Here is a 22046-nt window from a genome sequence, read left to right on the forward strand (position 1 = left end):
AAAATGTAATCAAGTAATCTCGCAATCTGAAATTATTATATAGAAAATAAAAGAAAACAATTGTAAAAGAAAACAATCTGAAATTATTATATAGAAAATAAAAGAAAACAATTCATTTGTATAACGGCGCAAACCAGAAATTTCCATTCCAATTACAAACCAGAAATTTCCATTCCAACAAATGTTACATATAATTGTTTAGAGGCAAATAGAAATTCATTGTTAATCATGATGAGTTCGTTAATGAATTAATGAATTCAATGTTAATCATGATGCAACATTCAGAAAATTAATACAATTGTTATCATCGAGGTTTAATAGTAAATTAAAGTCTCTGGTGGAACGAATTGAAAACATTCAAAATAGTAAAATAAAAGGGAAGAGGAGCAATTAAAAGTATCTTTTACATACCGGAAATAAAAAGGAAATGGGATAGGTAATTTTGAAATGGCTTGCTCAAGATCTTGAAGCACGAAATCTGCCAAGATGGGAGAGAGGGGACAATCCATCGGTACCAAAAATCTGTTTGCATATCTTATTAAATTTAACATTTAATTTAAAATTGAACGCTAAACAGATTCCAGCAATAAATTCGATATGTATAAAGATTATTCGTACTTTTATTAATAAAATGCCACTGATACCTCTAATAACGAGATCCAATGAAACATAAAGAACAAAGTCTAACGAAATGAAGCTATATTGTTCATTTAATATTGGCTGATAATTTATTTACGAGCTCGAAGCTATTTTCACGGTGACTGCGAATGCTGCTCACGATGATTTCTTGTAGAAACAGAGATCCCATTCTTTCGGAAAATAGTAAATAAAAGCGCGAATAACGACATAAAAAGACAAAACGGCGCGGTTGTAATTTTATAATAATAATTGTTAATTAGTATCAATTCGTGATCGTTACAAGCGGCAAAGTTGCAACAAATAGCACTTTATTTCGCTTACTCGCGATTGCTTGCTCGATCACATCAATTAATTTCGTGTTTTTGTTAGTTTTAATTTCAACGACGCAGCGGTTTTCTCTTTATGCCGGTCGGGTGGCGGTATTTATTTAACGTGGCCGTTCAATTAACTATATCAATATTTAATTAATATGCGCCGCGGTTACGGCGATCGGAAAATGACAACGATATTCGATGAAAAAAGAAACGAATAATCGAATATGCATTTCAATGCGGCGAGTAATCGATATCGATTCGGGGAACGGCTATCTTGAGGATACACGACACCCTTTACGGGCTCCTTCGATTACTAGCGAATTCTAATCTCACGACAGAACGCTTCGTCTCTTTGATGGAGGATAAAGTAAAATAGCCGAAGGGAAATAGCGACAAGAGGCGAAGGCGACGGATAAGAGAGCAAATGGAGTAGGGAGAAGTTACAGACTTCGATAAGCGCGAGGGAATATCTTCTATAGAAGTATCACATATACCGATCGTATTTTATCAACTCCATCTCGAAGTGAAACTGATTAATCTATCATTATTGCGACACCTGTGCTTGATGCTTTCATATTTTAAATAAAAGTATTCACGCTTTAACATTTAGAATTTTTTATTATTATTTTTTAATAATAAAAATAACAAGGAAATATCGTGGACTGGAAAATTTTAATTAAATTTTATAATTATTTCATCTAAATGTTTTGATTATAATATTTAATTTAATTTGATTGTAACAAAAAGTCGTGTATAATAAATTTTTCTCACTTTCGACACTTTTAAATATCTTGATGATAAGTTTTGAATAAAAAATCAATTTCATCCAATTTAAACTTTAAATTAATAAAAAATAAGATCTTACTGTATATATATATTATTAATATATATGTTATATATATGTTATTAATGTTATATATATGTTATATATATGTTATATTAATACGTTATATATTTTTCAAGAAAAAAATCAAGCAACCAAAAATATTTTTATAACATCGAGAGTCGCATCATATGTAAATTTTTTAATATTACTCGAATAGAAACGTAGAGAGATAGACTTTAAATAATTTGGCATTTTGTCAGCACTAAATCGCGTAAAATCATCGCGATGTTGACGTACATAATGAAATGGAAATCGAAAAATTAATCACGTCCCATTGCGATTATCGCGGGTCTTGAATTCGAATTGCGCGATAAGATTACGGAGACTACCGAAGTTTCTAGGATAGAGAAAGGACATACGAACGGGGTTGCAAAGATGAGGGGTATGGAAAAGGCGGCTGAGGGAAGCGCTGGAAAGGGTAAGGGATAAGTGAGTGCACTCGTACGTGGAGCCATTATGGAAATCAGTACTTATCGGTCTGGCAAGGAGAAGGAAATTCAACGTTGTGTAACGGCGCCACGTTTTCCTCGTGAGCCACGTGGTGAAGAAAAAGGAGATAAGCTGTTTCGGCCCCGTCACTCGCCCCGATAATTTCTCTTCCTTATCAATGATGGGACCTAACCTAACCTCCTCGCCGCGAATCCATCTCGATGTACGATTCAAAGGCGAAGCCTTTGAAAATTCTCTTCGAAAAAAATAGATCCCGAAAAACGGTATCGAAGAAATGTTCGAAAAATAAAATTAAAAATAAAAGTTTAAAAATTAAAAATAAAAGTAAAAATAAAAATTATTCAGTTATTTATTTATTCATCAATTTTAAATGAAATCAATTTCGAATAGTATCTTTCAATTAATTTAATTAAATTTTTAATTTTGCGACCAAAATCTGGCTGCCCTCCGGGAAAACGATTGTAGCTTTATTAATGATTCAATCAATAGTTTGATCGACTTTATAATGTTTGATGTAATTTATAATAATTAAAACTTACCATTTGTATGAATCATGACTTTGATTAGGCCTTTCGTCTCTTGCGGGGATTTTTCTGGATTGTCAAACGATAGCGGTAGCACTGAATCAACCCAGAATGTCTTCTGGCATTTTTATTTAATGTGCTTGTTTGTTAAAAATAATTAATTACTAATCACTGATGATGTGAATTATTAATTTTTTAATCATTATCATTATATGTTTCGAACGCGCCATCCGCAAATCATAATTCCTGTAATGCATTCTCCGCTTCTCATCGATTGTTTTGTGCAACCAATTACGTGATTACTTTTCTTTTCTGACAATTAGTTTAATTTGTAATCAATTCACGTCACTGTTCGAATGTTGCTCGTTCAAATGCCTGAAACATAAAAGAGAGGGATAATTAATTCGTGACAAAAACAAGCGAGATTATATTTTGCAAAACATTTACCACATCTTTTTCGAAATTCTATTTAAATTTTAAAAGTGACAATGTTTAATCTATTTTTAATTTACTCATAATTATTATTTATTAATTTCAATATTTGTTTATTTCCTAAATATTTATAGATAAGTGTCATAATGTTATGAGGAAGTGTAGTGTTTTTCTCTCTTCTCCAAGCAATGTTATATTAAAGAAGCAATATACATTGGAGTAAAAAAATTGATAATATACATTCCATTGTACTTAATTGTATCATTATTTAGAAAGCAAAAAAACGTCTATAAGATTATCACCGTTATCAGATTATGATAATCATATGGCAATCAATTAGATTACCGAATGATATTATTAACAAATTAGTTAAATGATCGAATTAGTTGAGAATATTGTATATATAGAATTATGTGACTCATTATCGCTATTTGTTATAATAAATAACTAATTAATTTTCGAAATAAATTGCATAAATTAGTTTGCGATCACAATGAAAATCATACATACGTATAAATATCTAACAAACATATAAATATATAAGCGCGCCAAGAATCATCTATTTTTTTCGAGAGAAAAATCTCGTGCGAAAAAAATTTTGTCCTACATTTTTAACTTACTTTTTACTTTTTCGAGAAGCGATCGATCCTTTTCGCTTGAATACGAATAAGTGCTCGCGCACAAAAGATGCGAGAATTTTCACGAGAACTTGTAAGATAATAATTGAAAACACAGTATAGACCCTAAAGAGCTTATTTATGCGTTTTTACTTTGCAGACTTGCAAACTTGCTTGCTTTCTTTCAATTTCGCACTCTGCAGAGCCAGTTATGTTCTACTTTATTTAACTCATCTTAATTGCAAATTGAACTTTAATTCACCTTCATTAATTCATTGCATCTTAAAGTAACTTTGCATTATCAATTCTCATTATTTAGTCCCTCGAACCTTTCTTTCTCCTTGCTCTCTTTCTATGTCTTTCTCTCGCTGTCTCATCTTTATAATTCATGCTTACGCTCTTACTTTCTTTTATCTTCCTTATCTCGTTTCTTTCTTTCTCCATGCATATTATAATGTACGGAAATTAAATGGGCTAAACTTACCATTTAATTAGAAAAAAAAGAGAAAAGAAGAAAAAAGAGAAAACAGATTTGGAAAAATCTTGTTCCAATTTTCCAAATAGATAAAAATTTTCGCCGCAATTTAGATAAAAATAAATAAACATGCCTACGTTGTTAATTAATAATATATATAAACATATAATAACATAATTATAATTTGCCTAAACACATATACCTGTTTATGCATAATATTTACAGTTAATTAATAAATATATATATTTTGACTTTTATAGAGAAGCGATATAATTATGAGATGCATTTTCATTACATTAATAAAACATTTAACTCATTTGTTACATATTGCGTTGCCAAATATTCACACAAGTTAAAATATTTATCAAATTACAGTTCTTGAAAGAGAGATATTTTACACCCTCGCAATCGCGGGAGTTAATCTGAAACCTTTAATCTTCGTCGTGGTCTCTTACGACGGCAACTAACCCAACGCAAATTTGCCATGCATGAATATTTGAGCTCAAGTCGCGTCGATCGAGAACAGAAAGACAAAGCTAGAATTCGATTACACCGGATGACCGTCCTAGGGTGGAGGGTCAACCCTTCCCGTAGGGCCGACGGTCGAGTATTTCAGCGATAGCGGAATGTCGCCAACGTCTGGACAGTGCTGGGAACAATTATTGCTACTTGGCAAACTCAAATAGTCTCCGGTCGGGAGATACCGCTCGCCAACTTCTCCTGGGGTGTACATACGACGCGACTACCGGTATAAGTCGGGGATCCTGGACCGTGCAATGTCGTCCTGCGGACTCGTTGCGTATCCCGGTTAACTGTATTCGAAAGACGACGAATAACCGGTGACACTGTGCGGCGCGCTTAACGACACGCTCGCTGGTTAATTCGCATGGGGGATGCAAATCGTCGGTCTCAACGTCAACGGATATGCTAAGAACCTCGCCGAGATTTAATCTTACTGTCTGCGAAAATTGCGAAATCGTGTTAATTTAATTTAATAACCGCGCTAATTGGGTTTAGAATTGCAACTCACAATTATTCTGCATTTTAATTCGAAAGCAGAAATTTAAGGGGAAAGTAGCTTAAGAATTTGGAAGCAGGAGATTTTTGCTCTCAAGATGAATAAGTGAGTGTAAGGATATTTTGCATGAATTAATTCCTAGAGAGACTTTGTTTTTTTTTTTTTTTTAGGAAATTAAATTTAAAGGAACACAAGGATATTTATTCTCGAGATAAACTAGTTTTCTGCGAATCTAAAAACAATTAGACGAGATATCAAAATATTATTAATGATAAATATAATTATTAATTATGAATATAATAATAATTATTGGTTAAGAAATTACACATTGGAGAAGAAATTACACTCTCGCAAAATGTAATTGATTTTATTTCTTTTTTTTCTTATAATATTTCATAGCATTTTTTTGGAATTAAATTTAAAGGAAGACAGGATTTTAGTCTCACCGAGATAAACTATCTTCTGCGAATCTAAAAAAAATTCTACGAGATATCAAAATATAATTATTAATGATAAATAATTATTAGTTATAAATATAATAATAATTACTGGTTGATAAGAAATTACACTCTCGAAAAATATAATTGATTTTATTTCTTTTTTTTCTTATAATATATCATAGCATTTTTTGGGAATTAAATTTAAAGGAAGACAGGGATATTTAGTCTCATCGAGATAAACTATTCATCTGCGAATCTAAAAAAAATTCTACGAGATATCAAAATATAATTATTAATGATAAATAATTATTAGTTATAAATATAATAATAATTACTGGTTGATAAGAAATTACACTCTCGAAAAATATAATTGATTTTATTTCTTTTTTTTCTTATAATATACATCATTTTTTTGGGAATTAAATTTAAAGGAAGACAGGGATATTTAGTCTCATCGAGATAAACTATTCTTCTGCGAATCTAAAAAAAATTCTACAAGAGATATCAAAATATAATTATTAATGATAAATAATTATTAGTTATAAATATAATAATAATTATTGGTTGATAAAAAATTATACTCTCGCAAAATGTAATTGATTTTATTTCTTTTTTTTCTTATAATATTTCATAGCATTTTTTTGCGAATTAAATTTAAAGGAAGACAGGGATATTTAGTCTCACCGAGATAAACTACTCTTCTGCGAATCTAAAAAAAATTCTACGAGATATCAAAATATAATTATTAATGATAAATAATTATTAGTTATAAATATAATAATAATTACTGGTTGATAAGAAATTACACTCTCGCAAAATGTAATTGATTTTATTTCTTTTTTTTCTTATAATATTTCATAGCATTTTTTTGCGAATTAAATTTAAAGGAAGACAGGGATATTTAGTCTCACCGAGATAAACTACTCTTCTGCGAATCTAAAAAAAATTCTACTAGATATCAAAATATAATTATTAATGATAAATAATTATTAGTTATAAATATAATAATAACTATTGCTTAATAAAAAATTACACTGTCGAAAAATGTAATTGATTTTATTTCCTTTTTTTTCTTTTTATGATGTATCACAGCATCTCTAGCACATGTTATTTATACTTGACGCGATTCCTGTCCCTCGCAACTTGGTTTACGACACTGGACTTGATGGTCCAGCAGTAGATATTGCTAGAATAGCAGGTGCGTCGCCGCGTGCATCTGAAAGAGAATGCGCCGCGACAGGATGACAGGCGCAGGAAGACACGGCGGGATCGGAAAGCTATTCACGAGCTGGCGCTTTCTTACGAGATTGACGGGAAGAAAAGAGGGTGCGCGTGTATCTCGTGGAGCCACGCAACGCCAACGGAAGAACTCCATTTCCGCCATATTTCTCGCACAATGCCGCGAAATTGACTACCCAGAAAGCGGGCGTCTCTTGGCTGATGCTGGCAAAGAGAGGACCCAAGGGGACCACCACCGGTTCCACCTTCGCGATCGATCGAAGGTGGATCGCCAGTAGAACTCCCAGCGAGCGTGTATACAAATTCACCCCCTGTAAATGCAGCTGCCTTCCGGCGATTTATCGAAAATTCCGTCTATGTCTCGTCATCGGACTTACTCCGCTGCTCTCTTCTCTCGCGAATGTATATGAAACTGCTGGTGATTTAATTCCCGTGAAATTTCTTTCGCCTCGATAAATGTTACATAAAATTGTAATTAAAAATTAATGGATAAAATATTATGCATTTATCGTTTGGAATTATTACAAAGATATGAAAATGAAGGAAATAATAAGAATGAATAAATTTGACAGACACGTGCGCTTGGGCAAAAGATCATAATTACTGAAAATAATTAGAAACAAGAAAATAGCTGGAATATAATCAATCAAGATTAATGACTGTCTTTATTAAGAAAATTGCATTTTTTCGCATAATACCCAGCAAACACCAAGTAACATTTATATAACTATTTTTTTTTTTTTAGTTGTAATTTCCCACTCAACAATATAACTGTTACATGTTATTTGGTGTTTGCTGAGTAGTTATATATGCAAAATGGAATTTTATCTCTGATGTTTTTTAACTTAGAATGAAGATGATCTAAATCCGGCTTAGATTATAGATCGAAGGATTCTGTTCGCGTATGAAATATTCTTAGATCGGAATAAATTCTAAAAGTGAATAACAGTTAATTTTGGACATAAATCAGTTTCATGCAACATTCAACGGAATTCTCAAGGAGCAGTTTCATTTTCAGAAGGACGCAGAGACGGCACGTTAATTTCCGCATGAAACATTCGCGGGGAATTCTGGGAGGTCGCCAAAGCGTGCGTATAAATAATGCGGGCTAAATGAAAAATTCCCTCAGGACGGAAGCGAAATTCCGCGTCTCCTCGTGGGACTAAACGAAATCCTCGACGCAAGCTTTTTCGGAAGCGTGACGCAGCTGCGGCTGCATTCGCGAATTCTCTTCATAACCCTCTCTCAGTCCTTTCCATGTTTCCAGCCCTCTTAGCTCGCCCTCCTCTTTTCCTCCCGACTCGCTTTTCACGGTATACTGAACGAAGACAAATAACCCGTGGCTTGTTTGTTGCGCCATGGTCGTTTCTACCGGAAACGAAACGTCGAAAGACCACCTAGAAACTTCTCGAGTGACCCTTCAAGAGAGAGAGAGGATTGAATAAAAGCTGACGTTATAGTGTTATAGATCGGCTTTATTACGAGAAATAATAATGGATAGCACGAGAAGTTAAAAGGCACGAGTGTGTGTGCGTGAAAATATTAGATAGAGACGGATTACACAGGTCAAAATTTCTTTTTAAGATGCAATAGTGATTTTTGACGTAATTTTGTGCTGAATCCGAATCTGGCCGCCGAATTTGCGTAGCACGTCAGGTTTTTGAATTATTTGTAGTTGAATAGCCCAAAAATCACTGGCCAATTTCATGAATTTATTGTGAGTAAACCAAATTTTTTGAAATATTTCTGTAATGGCATCGTATAGTATTCACCTTCATCTTTCGAATCCACTTTCGATTATCGCCGCACGATTTTTTTTCGCTCAGATATACAAGTCATAAGACTGGTCATGCATAGGGATCTAATAAGCAATTCTAAATCAACCGTGTCACCTCTTTATTTCACTACGAATCAAAATTAGGATAAAAATATACATTTTTAAACCTTCTGCCATCTTTTGAAATTAAAAATGATGCATCCAATATGGCGAATAGAATCACAATAAAAAGGCATAAAATTTAGAAAAATTTATCAAAATGTGTAACAACTGTATTAGATATTTCTTTACAATATTTTTTTGGACAACCAAACCTGCCATATGTCAGTCTTTTCAACTTTTAACATCTTGGATCTACCATATTGATGTCTATATAAATTTTCTTTAACGTAAATTTTCTTACAACGTCATACTTATATATCTGAGCGAAAAAAAATCGTGCAGCGGTAATCGAAAGTGGATTTGAAAGGCGAAAGTGAATATTATACGATGCCATTCGCAGAAATATTTCAAAAAATTTGATTTCCTCGCAATAAATTCATGAAATTGGCCAAAATAATAATTTTTGAGCCATTTAATTACAAATTACTCAAAAACGTGACGTGCTACGCAAATTCGGCGGCCAGATTCGAATTCAGCTGACAAAATTACGTCGGAAATCACTATTGCATCTTAAAAAAAAAACCTCGCAGGCCTGTGTTATGAGTAAAGTGTAGAGTAAAAGAAAATCTGAAAAAGTCATAAAACATCCTTGCAAGAACTTGGAAGAATTGCAATGAATTGACACATCTGACAATTAGACAATCTGACGACAAGCAATTCGTGCGATTCGAGAATTTAATATATCGAATCCTCTTCGTCTATATATTTAGGAAATAGAGGAACGAGATAGGGTCCAAACGTCCTAAGATCCAGCAAAGTTCGAGTTTGAAAATCCTATTTAAGGACTTAAAGACGCAAATTTCCCTCGAATACGCGTCTCTATACAACACAGGGCGATTTACCGTAAATACCGAAGGATTCACGTAAGTTTGTTAGCGCACCGGAGAACCTACTACGAAAGTTTGCCGGAGGGAGGATAAGTACCCACCTTACGCGAGGGAGAAAGAGTCCCTAAGCGACGATAGAAGGTACCTTTAACCAGCCAATGACGATACGGCCGCAACATTTTCCAGAGAGCTTCCTGTCTAAGCCCGCCGAATCCAATTCGCGGAACAATAAGGACGAACTTAGCCGGCTTGCCTCGCGAAACTGCGACCCGAAATGGATGCGAAGGATATTATCCTCCCCGAATTCTCCCTCCGATACCCCCTTCCTTCTCCCGGTCGCTTCTTTTCGCGCCCTCGTCAGAGACGAGATTACTTCGCGGTGAAGGACGAGGATCCTCGCCTTCGGTGGAGGAAGGGCAGGTTGGCTTCCGGGATGCCGCTTGATCCTTCGACTTTCTGGTCAATTGTTCGCCCTCTTGCGCCAGCTGATCGAATCGACGGTACAAATGTGACGCGATTGAAAGCGAGCTGCGCCAATTTCTATTCGGGTTGTTTTTTTTTTGTTTTTTTTCCCCTCTTTCTCCCCTTTTTCGATCCGAACAAAATCACTCCGCTATCAGAGCTAACTTTATTGCAATTTTTGGAATAAATCGACGGGACAGAAGGCTTCCGGAGATGGGAGTAGGACGACGACGTGACAGGAATTTATCTGTTCGTCAGGACTGCCGGACTGGACTGTCCTATTTATTTGGCTTGGCCATGAAAAATGTCCAGCTGACCCTTCCGCGCTTCCAGTTTAATCCACGCCGTCCCAATTAAACTGTCGCTTGATATTAATCTACCACTTGTTTGCACCTACGTCGGTGAATACAACTTTCAAAATGGAATTGACGAGCAATCCCGAGCTATTTTTTTCAATTTGTCACGCCGATGACAGCGAGCACATCACGCTCTAGAGGCAAATTATTTTATGACCTTAAAATTGGGGTGTGATAAATTCTAATTCATATATATATGTACAATTAAATAATTATAATTGTCATTTAATGGTCAGTTTCCAAGCCTGATTCTTTCAAATTCTTAGATTTTTGCACTTTAATACTGAAATATCACATTTGAATTATTAAATTAATTAAAAAAAAAAAAAAAAATTTGAAAATAATTTTCTTAGTAGGATTGATATCTAATCTAAATTTTGAACAGTAAAAAAAGATAAATTTTACTTAGGATTGATGCGTACAAGGTTTGAAAAGTCCGTGCAAAGTCAGAGAGATGGTTAATCAAGATTATTTTAGGTCAGGTTATTTTCAGTTAGCATCTCTTGGAAGAACACACATCAAGTCTCAGCCAGATTGATCTATTTCCCTGTGTTTGGTTCGAATCGAGGAAGTCGAGTGATTTCCAAAAAATGGATGAAAGAGAATTTGGCCGCAAAATTGATGGATTTAAGGTTTCAACTCGTTCCGCATCCCCTCTATTCTCTAGATTTGGCTCCCTCGGACTACTACTTGTTCCCCAATATGAAGAAATGGCTGGCGGGAAGGAGATTTTATTCAAACGAGGAGATTATTCGGAAGGGATCGACAAACTAGAGCGTTGGACGAAGCCTAAAAAAGGACTACGTTGAAACAAGATTCATCCCGAAAAATTAAGTAGTTTTCATTTTTGCACGGACTTTTCAAACCACCCTCGTACACACATACATTCTACATACTTCAAGTTTAATTCATTTAAATCGGCTGTATCGGTAAATTAATTCCTACCTGCGTAGTCCATTAAATATTTTACACCTAAGCATATATATATATATATGTTCTCGAAATTAACGGCAGAATAGAAATTAACTCTATGCAAAGAACACCCGTGCATTTGCGCAAATGCATGATTTACCATTTAATATTGCGTAATCGCGAGGAATTATGAAATATCGAAGAAATCCACGTGTAAATTTGATGCAGCTACATGCACTTTGCACGTAGAATTTCGCTTCGAAACCCGTGCGCGGGTTCAAATCGCGAACAATTCTGCAGCTTTGCTTCTGTCAGCCATTATCTGGGTCGAGCCACGATTAGATCCGGGAAGTGGGATATCTACGGACGGCGATATCAAATATTGTGCGGTCAAACATTCAACGGACCGTCGCATCCCGGAGCAGTTTGGATTCGGATTTTGGAGCGTGATAGCGCCTGGCCGAATTAACTCCGCGCTTATCGCGTCTCAATGCTACGCCTCAATGTTATCGGAAGCGTCTTCGTGCATAATGTAAACTTTGCTGACTAATCGTTCTCAAGTCAGCCTGAAAAAGAGCCGGAAAAAGGTGACGTTAATGTTTTCTGAATAAATTACCGTCACGTTGACATCGACAATCCCCATCTCCATCTCCAACTTTTCTGATTCCGTTTTCATTGCGAGTAATTTATTCCGCGAATGTCGATAAAAAAATTAGCTCCTCGACATTGATTGTGTAGAATATAAATTTTCCGGCACTTGATCTCTCCAAACTTGCGTGTCTCGGCTTCTTTCCGATTCTAGAATTTCCAAGATCCGAATTCTTCTAGATCCCAACATTGGGATCCCGGGCTTCTTAGTTCCTTAAATGCTCGAATCGAATGAAGGCTTTGATCGGAAAGCGTGACTCGTGAATTTTAAACGAATTTCTTTTATTATTTTCCCGGCGAGATCGAGTTGGCTCTTTTCCTCTTCAAGCGAAAGGGAGAGAGAAAGAGAAAACTTGATCGAGCATGTGACCGACGAAAAGTTGAACCACCAAAGTCGAATGGGAATAAGACAGGGCTTATCAAAGGACCGCAGCCTTCAATCGAGATTGCGATTCGCGAAGACTATTGATCGATACCTCGATCGGTTCACCTCATGTTTCGCAAGGATTTCGCAGGACTTCTTTTTTGCGCAAAGAGCAAAAGGTGTATTTACAATATTAAACTAATGTAGAGAGGCAAGATTCATATTTTTAATTTTTCCCGATACTGATTTAGCTCAGACTTAGCCTCTATAACACAGGCCTGCGAGGTTTTTTTTTTAAGATGCAATAGTGATTTCCGACGTAATTTTGTGAGCTGAATTCGAAGCTGGCCGCCGAATTTGCGTAGCACGTCACGTTTTTGAGTAATTTGTAATTGAATGGCTCAAAAATCGCTATTTTGGCCAATTTCATGAATTTATTGCGGGGAAACCAAATTTTTTTAAATATTTCTGCCAATGGCATCGTGTAATACTTACTTTTGCCTTTCAAATCCACTTTTGATTACCGCCACACGATTTTTTTCGCTGAGATATATAAGTATGACGTTGTAAGAAAATTTACGTTAAAGAAAATTTATATAGACATCAATATGTAAATCCATGATCTTGAAATTTGAAAAGACTGACATATGTCAGGCTTGGTTGGCCAAAAAAATATTGTAAATAAATGTCTAATACAGTTGTCCCACATTTTGATAAATTTTTCTAAATTTTATGCCTTTTTATTGTGATTCTATTCGCCATATTGGATGCGCCATTTTTAATTTCAAAAGGTGACAGAAGGTATTTAAAAATGTGTATTTTTATTCTAATTTTGATTCGTAGTGAGATAGAGAGGTGGCACGGTTGATTTAGAATGGCTTATTAAATCCCTATGCATGACCAGTCTTATAACTTGTATATCTGAGCGAAAAAAAATCATGCGGCGGTAATCGAAAGTGGATTCTAAAGGTGAAAGTGAGTACTATACGATGCCATTGCCAGAAATATTTCAAAAAATTTGATTTACTCACAATAAATTCATGAAAATGGCCAAAATAGCGATTTTTGGACTATTCAACTACAAATAACTCAAAAACCTGACGTGCTACGCAAATTCGGCGGCCAGATTCGGATTCAGTGCACAAAATTACGTCAAAAATCACTATTGCATCTTAAAAAGAAATTTTGACCTCCTTTTTTGCAGGCCTGTGTAATTCGAGCAACACAGTTAACTGTTAAAAAATCGTTTAGTATTTCTAATTAAATTTCGCAGAGGAGGAAGAATTTAATTCGTTTAATATTATAGCGGACAGGCGGAAAATTCGTCGATATCGCGTCTGTGCACCTGAGAATTATGCGTGTCATTGCGATGGGATGCGTCCGTTGTGTCGGCTGGCCTGTGTAAGGATCGTTGTTCCACGTGATCTATGCGACGTGCGTAAAATCGGAATAACACACGCGGTACAGATTTCACGCCTGACAAATTTAATTACGTCGCCGTGGCGGTGGTCGTGTATTATTAATCAATCCGCACGCTGGGGAGGGAGCGGGACGGGATGGCCACGTTTTCCGTAATAACACTCCCGCTATATTATATCATCTGTTCCAATGGCCGATGTAATTACGAGATTGTCGTAATACTTCGTCAACGGCTTCGAAACAGGCCGTCCGATCGGAATCGCGTTTCATCGACAACCGCTATTTATTACCGCGCGGAGCGAAAATAGTGATGTTACGAAATTTAAGATACGTATCAGATGAATTACAAGAGTCACGCGTATCGATTCGCTCGATCTTCCTCTGACGTCAACTCTCAATTTATTTTCCCACTTTACCCATTGACACGTGGGGATTTTATTATTTTTTCAGCGCGTCGGATATTATTTTCCTTTCAATCAACGTGCTAAAAAAACATCTATCTTCCTCTTTCTCCATGTTTTATGAATATTAAATATAATCGAAATAAATATCCTCGACATATCCTTGATTACAGAAAATTTCAGGTAATTTTATGCAGCATTTACTAATCATCAATCTATGTAAATACAGGGTGTTTCTTAATAGGTGCGAAAAATTTTAGGAGATGATTCTTTGTCGAAAATTACGGAGGTTTTTCATATAAACATATATTCCTACGTTTCTTCCTATGAGACCTCCTATGGAGATTCCTTACACTGCTCCAAAAATGGGGGTAAAAATTAGGTTTTATTTCTTTAGGTTTTTAGGTTTTTGTTATAATTTTATTTTTGTTCCAATTCTTCCAACATTTATTTTAATTTTATTTTGTATTTTAAAATTTAACTTTTCGCAATTGTGTTTCGTAGTTGTGCACGATAACGTATTTTATTTTTCTTCTTAAAAACTACTGATTTTATGAAAAAAAATAAAAGAAATAAAAAAGTTTCTAAATAAATCAAACTTTTTAATGCATATTTTTAGATAATCATATTCCGCCTCATTAAAAAGTTCTAATAAAAAATTGAACAGGGGTTGTTAGTTTCATCTTTTTATAATAATACGAGAGGCTGAAAATATTAATAAATAACCTGTTTACTAGGAGAAAATGTCCATCTAATTTTATTTCTTTAATTCGTTCCAAATTTGAGAAAAAAATAAAAACCTAATTTTTACCCCCATTTTTGGAGGAGTAACTCCACAGGAAGGCGTGTAGTAGTATATGAAAAATTCCCTTTAATTTTCGACAAAGAATCATTAAGAAGCACCCTGTATAATACATCTCCATATTAAAGAATACTAAAATTATTATATTGCATTAAAATTATTAATTTTATTTTCTATAAAAATTATTTTATTATATTAATTAGAAACTATTTATTTCATATTTTAGACTATATTAAAACTGTTTATTTTACTAACAATAAAAATACGGACTCCTGCGACTATTAATTCAGCCATTTGCGCGTGTAAGCATCTTTGACCGCGTTATAAATAAAATAATGACATCCGAGTGTATCCGGCGGATCCGGCGACGAGAACAAGTGTCCTTTGGCGGATGCGTCTCGCCGAGGCAAATGTGGGTTAATTAATCACGCGATTTATTACATTTCCCCATTATTTTTCCTCGCTCCCGGACGCGTCGCGAGGCTTTTGTGCGAAACAAAGCGGCGCCGCGGCGTTGCGGTCTTTGTCCGTGTCAGCCGTGGCTGCCTGCGAACGCTGCTGCTCTGACAATTCTTGCTACGCGTAAAGAAAAAAGGAGAGCCTGGAGGAGAGGGGCTGAGAGAGAGAGAAAAAACATGAAAGGACTTGTTCGAGTTAATTACATGCTGCCTGCAGGACGGCCGCAATTTTTCTTGCCGGCTCGTCGACGCTACCCGATAAACTCGCGCTACCCCACCCACACGCATTCGCACACACGTAGAGGGAGCCGGACTTAAAATTTATATTCCAATTTATTTATAATGTCCTTTGTGTATTGATAATATATCGCGGAATGCGTCTCGCAGCGAGATAAATTTCCAACTGGCCTTCTCCTCGGTCACGGAGATTAATAAAGATAAGATTAAGATCTACGATGGCGTAGATCTGGAATGTTTGTTAACATCTGGTATGGCGATAACATGGAAAGTGGTAACAGAGTCGAAGCGAGTGGAGAAATATTCTGAAATGCATCTCGATGTGGTTTTGTCGAATAACTATACCGCGGTTGAGAGAGGAAAGCAGATGGTCTCCTGCCAAGCTAAAACTTCCCATACTTCTTGTATTTTGCAACAATCTTGTCCCATTGCCTTCCTTGGTTAGTTCTTGCTTATAAATTCTTGATGTTAGTATCATAAAATCACGTAATACGAGTACAACTGAGATAGTACGTAATAAAAACATAAAATATCCTTGATATTAGTACCTTTAAAATGCGAGATTACATGATTCGCTTTTAAATTTAATATTATATAACATATTATATAATATTATATAATATGATATACCTATAATATTATATGGCTTTCATATTGTATAATATTATATGGCTGCATTATATTTTTGATATTTAATATTATAAGGAATATTAATCTTATCAATTTTGATTTCCTTATATATTCTTTTATTAGAATAAATATAATAAAATTTAAAGATATATTTTCCATTACTTATTATTTACTATTTATTATTTTATTATTCATTAATCTGTGCTTTACAGCTTTGAATGGCGTCCTACATTTTTTAAATACATTTTTAAAATATCTTTGATATTAGTATCTTTAAAATGCGAGATTACATAATTCGCTTTTAAAGCTTTAATGTCATATAATATTATATGGCTGCATTATATTTTTGATATTTAATATTATAAGGAATATTAATCTTATCAAATTTGATTTCTTTATATATTCTTTTATTAGAAAAAATATAATAAAATTTAAAGATATATTTTTTATTGCTTATTATTTACTATTTATTATTTTATTATTCATTAATCTGTGCTTTACAGCTTTGAATGACGGCCTACATTTTTTAAATACATTTTTTAAAATATCTTTAATATTAGTATCTTTAAAATGCGAAATTACATAATTCGCTTTTAAAGCTTTAATGTCATATAATATTATATGGCTGCATTATATTTTTGATACTTAATATTATAAGGAATATTAATCTTATCAATTTTGATTTCCTTATATATTCTTTCATTAGAAAAAATATAATAAAATTTAAAGATATATATTTCATTACTTATTATTTATTATATATTATTTTATTCTTTATTAATCTGTGCTTTGAATGACGTCCTACATTTTTTAAATACATTTTATAAAATATTTTAAATTATTTTTATTATTTAAAATACATCACTTATAGATTTCTTAAAATATGTTACATTATTTTTTTGAACATCTAAAGTAAAACTGTCATAAATGTTTAATATCTCAGAATATTTAAAATAAAAGTAAAGATCATCATACAATAAATTATAAGAAATAACAAAAATATTGAAATTAATTAAAATTTACTTAATTAACTTATTTAAAATTTTTTAAAATTAAAATTACAATAATACATATAAATCATATAGCATGGAATAAAATCTTTAGATAAAGAAAAAATAAAAGAATGAAAGTAAAAGTACAAAGTAATATTACATATACCTAAAAATTCAAAATTAAAATTAAAATTTAGATAACTTGTGATGCGTTGATCTCTAAAACTGAAAGTTACAATTAAATCAAAAGCTAAATCAATAATAAAAAAAATATGCAAAACTCAAAATTGAGAAGAGCTTGAGTATTCTAGATACATTTTTTTTTAGAGAAAATGCCAAAGCACACAAAAAATCCTTTCTCCCTCACAATCTGACTAATCTTCTCTGCTTCCTCCGTCAATTTTCACTTCCAAAGCCTGTTTTGCTAATGTATCGTTGACAAGAGGCGCGACCGGAAGTGCAAGGCATTACGGGGCGAAGAGCTCGACGTACTTATGCAGGAATTTAGCGGGGAAAAAGCGGCTTACCGGGGGTAAACGGGTATAACCATCAATCACCGGGCGTCGTCGCGAGTCTCGTCCGCATCCGGACGAGTTCGCAGCGGCTCCGGGCCGCATTACTTTTCTCCAGAACAGCGAAAATTTAATTGGAAAAGTTTCACGGAAATTGTCGAGCCGCTGCGCGTTATATCGAAGTCTTGTCGCAACTGTCAGGAGGATTTCAGCACGCCTCGCTCCGATTAATAATTACGTTCAGAAAGAATTAATTCCGCATCCTCCTTGGTTGATCATTTTGATTGGCTAGAAATTATTCTACATGTTTCGGGTCTTAAGATAAATAACGAATAGGAAAAGTGACAAGTAAATATAGAGTAAAATAGGACTTCCTCAAAAGAGAGACATTAATACATCTTATTAAGAATTAAAAATTGTCATTAAACAGAATAGATGATTTATATAATAAATTCCCTCTTTCCTTTTTCCTCCTTCGCTTAATCGATATTATTTTATAATCTAAAAAAATCACGTGTAAATTTTATAATTTTTTTATTTTTTCGCGCTGCACGATACAAATATTTATATAAATACATATATAATTTTCGACTCATTATTTATCGCAATACCAGCTAATTATCGTACTTTTATACAATGAAATTCGGTCAGCACTTGAGGGGATGCTCTCCCAGGGCGGCTAATAAATGATGATTCATCTCTCGGTATTTTACTGCAGTTTTTAAAAAGTCTAATTGTTAGGAATATCTGGTTGCATCTTAAAATTGTTCAAAACTGCAATATTGTGCCCTTCCGTTGTAAACATTATGCTGCACGAATGGAGATATTATATGCAGGATGCAAACGTCATATCAATATATGCGTATCCAGGGACTCTACTATTACAAGTGCGCATAAACGTAATCCACTGCTTTGATAGCCAGACTAAGCCAGATTGAGTACAGTAGCAATGGTATTCACAATACGCGAACCGGCTCCGCGTCTCTTGAACAATATCGCTAATCAACTCTGTTTATCCTACGTTTTCCTTCGACACACGTGTGTTCCTTGTTGTTTCGTGTAAACGCAGTTTCTCCATTTTTTTATTTCTCCTCTCGTGGCTTATTTCTTTTTTTTTTCTTTTTTTTCGGTGGCCGGATTTATCGGTGATTTTTGCATAACGTGCACAAATTGATTTCCGGCTTTTTGCAAAGGCCGGCAATGTTGCATTTTCACAGTGCTTTTTGAGATTTTAAACGAACCGATGCTGCTCGACTATAATACAATTCAACAAAAAAAAAAAATAACACTTTCCAATCTAATCGCTTTTATATTTTTATGTGGAATACAATTTTTTTATCGAACGCTTCCATTGCATCATAGTTTTAAGAAATTTTATAAAAATATATACACTTAGAAAAATTCAACATTGAAAACAAAATCACAAAGCACGATTGTCGCTTTTTTCTCTTTTTTTCTACTTGTAAAAATTAATCATCACGCAATTTATCAGCAAATATGATTCTTTTAAATCCACGGCAATAAAAATATTGCATATCTATTGTGTTTACAACTTTGTAGAGTTTCCAAGTCTTTTTTTTTCTGAAAGATTAACAGAAGTTTATAATACATATTCGAAATTTTAATTAAAGTTCAAATAGAAGACTCGAGAGAGACAAAATTTGATTAAATTAATCAATTAAATTAATGACTTGAAATCTACACTGTATCCTCGTTAAAATCCCTCCCGTTCGTCCCACACATTCATTTCATTTCCTCTATCGCACATATGTCACGCTTGACAAATAAGCTTTCTAATCAAACTCGTATAAACATCGCCGAAATCCATTCGACGTCTGCCACAATGTGTCGTTATACGCAGGCTTCGTGCGATAAATAAGGGGCGCTACTTCAGGGGTGAGGCGTCGTAGCAGGGGAATGAACGATAAGCCTGGCAGAAAGTGAATTGGTGGTAGAGGTCCTTTTACATAAAACGCTCGTCACTTTGCATATCTTTTCCCCTTCGTGTTATGTTCGCGACCCTCTGCTTTTAGGCCAGAGATTCGCGAAAACGAATCCCCCATCCTCTTCTTTCATCTTCCTTCTCCGCTCACCCCTTCTCTTGTTTTCACCGCAATCCAACGGGAACTAAATAGGTATTGTCGCCCGCAGACATCAAATGGGACGCCATTGTTGCTCTCGTTTTGTTGCAGCTTTATTCGACAAAGGGGGAGATTGATTTTTGAGTCAATAAGGATTATTAATTTTGAATTTTCGTTTTAATGCTCATTTTTACCCCAGCATTAATTAAAATTGAAAATTGCATCAAGTATTACGAATATAAATATAAAAAATAAATATAAAAAAAATAAAAATAAATATAAAAAATAATAAATAAATATAAAAAATAAATATAAAAAATTTTATAAAGAATTATTCCACAATAATAAACATGACAGAAGCTGTATTTAATTTATAATTGTACATGTTTATTATTTTAATGAAATTTAAATTTAAATATATAATTTCTCAAACTTGATTGATCGTGAAATTGCATTGTCATAGATTGTTTTTCTTTTCCAAGTGTATACATTTTCGGAGCAATTTCAATGCCTATTATAGTTTTTCATTCTATTTAATGGCCCCGTGCGCCTCCGTTCTTCGCATCCTTACAATCGACGGATCCGAAAGCCCCGAATGAAGCTGCCGGGAGTCCTTGTAGTCCTCATTATAATACTTCGTTGTCGCAATAATGACTTAATTGCCAAGTTTATCTAAAAAGTCAATTAATTATGGTATTAGGTATTGTCGACCGCAGACATCAAATGGGATGCCATTCTCGTTTTGTTGCAGCTTTATTCGACAAAGGGAGAGATTGATTTTTGAGTCAATAAAGATTATTAATTTTGAATTTTCGTTTCGATGCTCATTTTTACCCCAGCATTAATTAAAATTGAAAATTGCATCAAGTATTACGAATAAGTATAAAAAATTTTATAAAGAATTATTCCACAATGATAAAAATGACAGAAGCTGTATTTAATTTATAATTGTACATGTTTATTATTTTAATGAAATTTAAATTTAAATATATAATTTCTCAAACTTGATTGATCGTGAAATTGCATTGTCATAGATTGTTTTTCTTTTCCAAGTGTATACATTTTCGGAGCAATTTCAATGCCTATTATAGTTTTTCATTCTATTTAATGGCCCCGTGCGCCTCCGTTCTTCGCATCCTTACAATCGACGGATCCGAAAGCCCCGAATGAAGCTGCCGGGGGTCCTTGTAGTCCTCATTATAATACTTCGTTGTCGCAATAATGACTTAATTGCCAAGTTTGTCTAAAAAGTCAATTAATTATGTCGCTCGCAACGAAGCCACCTAAAGATTTCACAATCTTCGAGCTCCTCCAGGTGCTCCCGGTGCCTAGCTTCTATACAGGCGCATAATTGTGTTACTATAATCAATGGCCGAGTGCGTTCGCTCTTGCTCGTGAAATTCAAGCGCGCTGCCAGGGTTTTCAGAGACGAATTTCTCCGCCATTCAGACCGGCTCCTTATTCATTCTCAGACATCGTTGCAAGTAGTAATTTTACGCTCGGCACAATATCTCGGATTTAATTAGCCACTCGAATAAAAGCGGAAACAAGATTCTACCATTCCCGGAGTACGCCGTTTCGGGATTTACCGCTGATGTATACAGGGTAAAAGCTCGCGACGCACTTCGTGCACCTTCTCTCTCTCTCTCTCTCTCTCTCTCTCTCTCTCTCTCTCTCTCTCTTTCTTTCTCGGCTTGAAATTTTTTGCCCCGAATTTTAAATCCCTTCATTATTATTTTTTTTTCTTTTCGCTCGTCTGAAATTTCATTAATTTCAAATCGCGGTATTAATTTTTAATTTTACAATCTCCTTTTGCATCGATGATTTAAAATCCAGATTTCCGAGGCATGTAAAATAGTTAATGATCCCCCCTTTGGGGGGATCTTTTTTCTCGCATCGAAGGGTGATTTGTTTGCGCGTGTGAAGCGACCTGTGTGTCGCATTAATTACAATATTTTCGCGAACGCAGTGA

The 22046-nt window shown here is 34.2% G+C and overlaps 1 protein-coding gene across 1 annotated transcript in view; it reads right to left on the reverse strand.

Annotated features, from left to right (window-relative positions):
* Positions 1-22046, reverse strand: part of LOC105254069 (neuroligin-4, Y-linked) — a 189276-nt gene that overhangs the window by 123061 nt on the left and 44169 nt on the right. Inside the window, exon 2 of the mRNA XM_025412802.1 lies at positions 2829-3188. The gene's annotated coding sequence lies outside the window, so the exon portion shown is untranslated. The remainder of the gene's footprint in view (positions 1-2828; positions 3189-22046) is intronic.

This window comes from Camponotus floridanus, unplaced genomic scaffold (assembly GCF_003227725.1).
Source record: "Camponotus floridanus strain SB8 unplaced genomic scaffold, Cflo_v7.5 scaffold57, whole genome shotgun sequence".
In the NCBI taxonomy this organism is placed as follows: Eukaryota; Metazoa; Arthropoda; class Insecta; order Hymenoptera; family Formicidae; genus Camponotus; species Camponotus floridanus.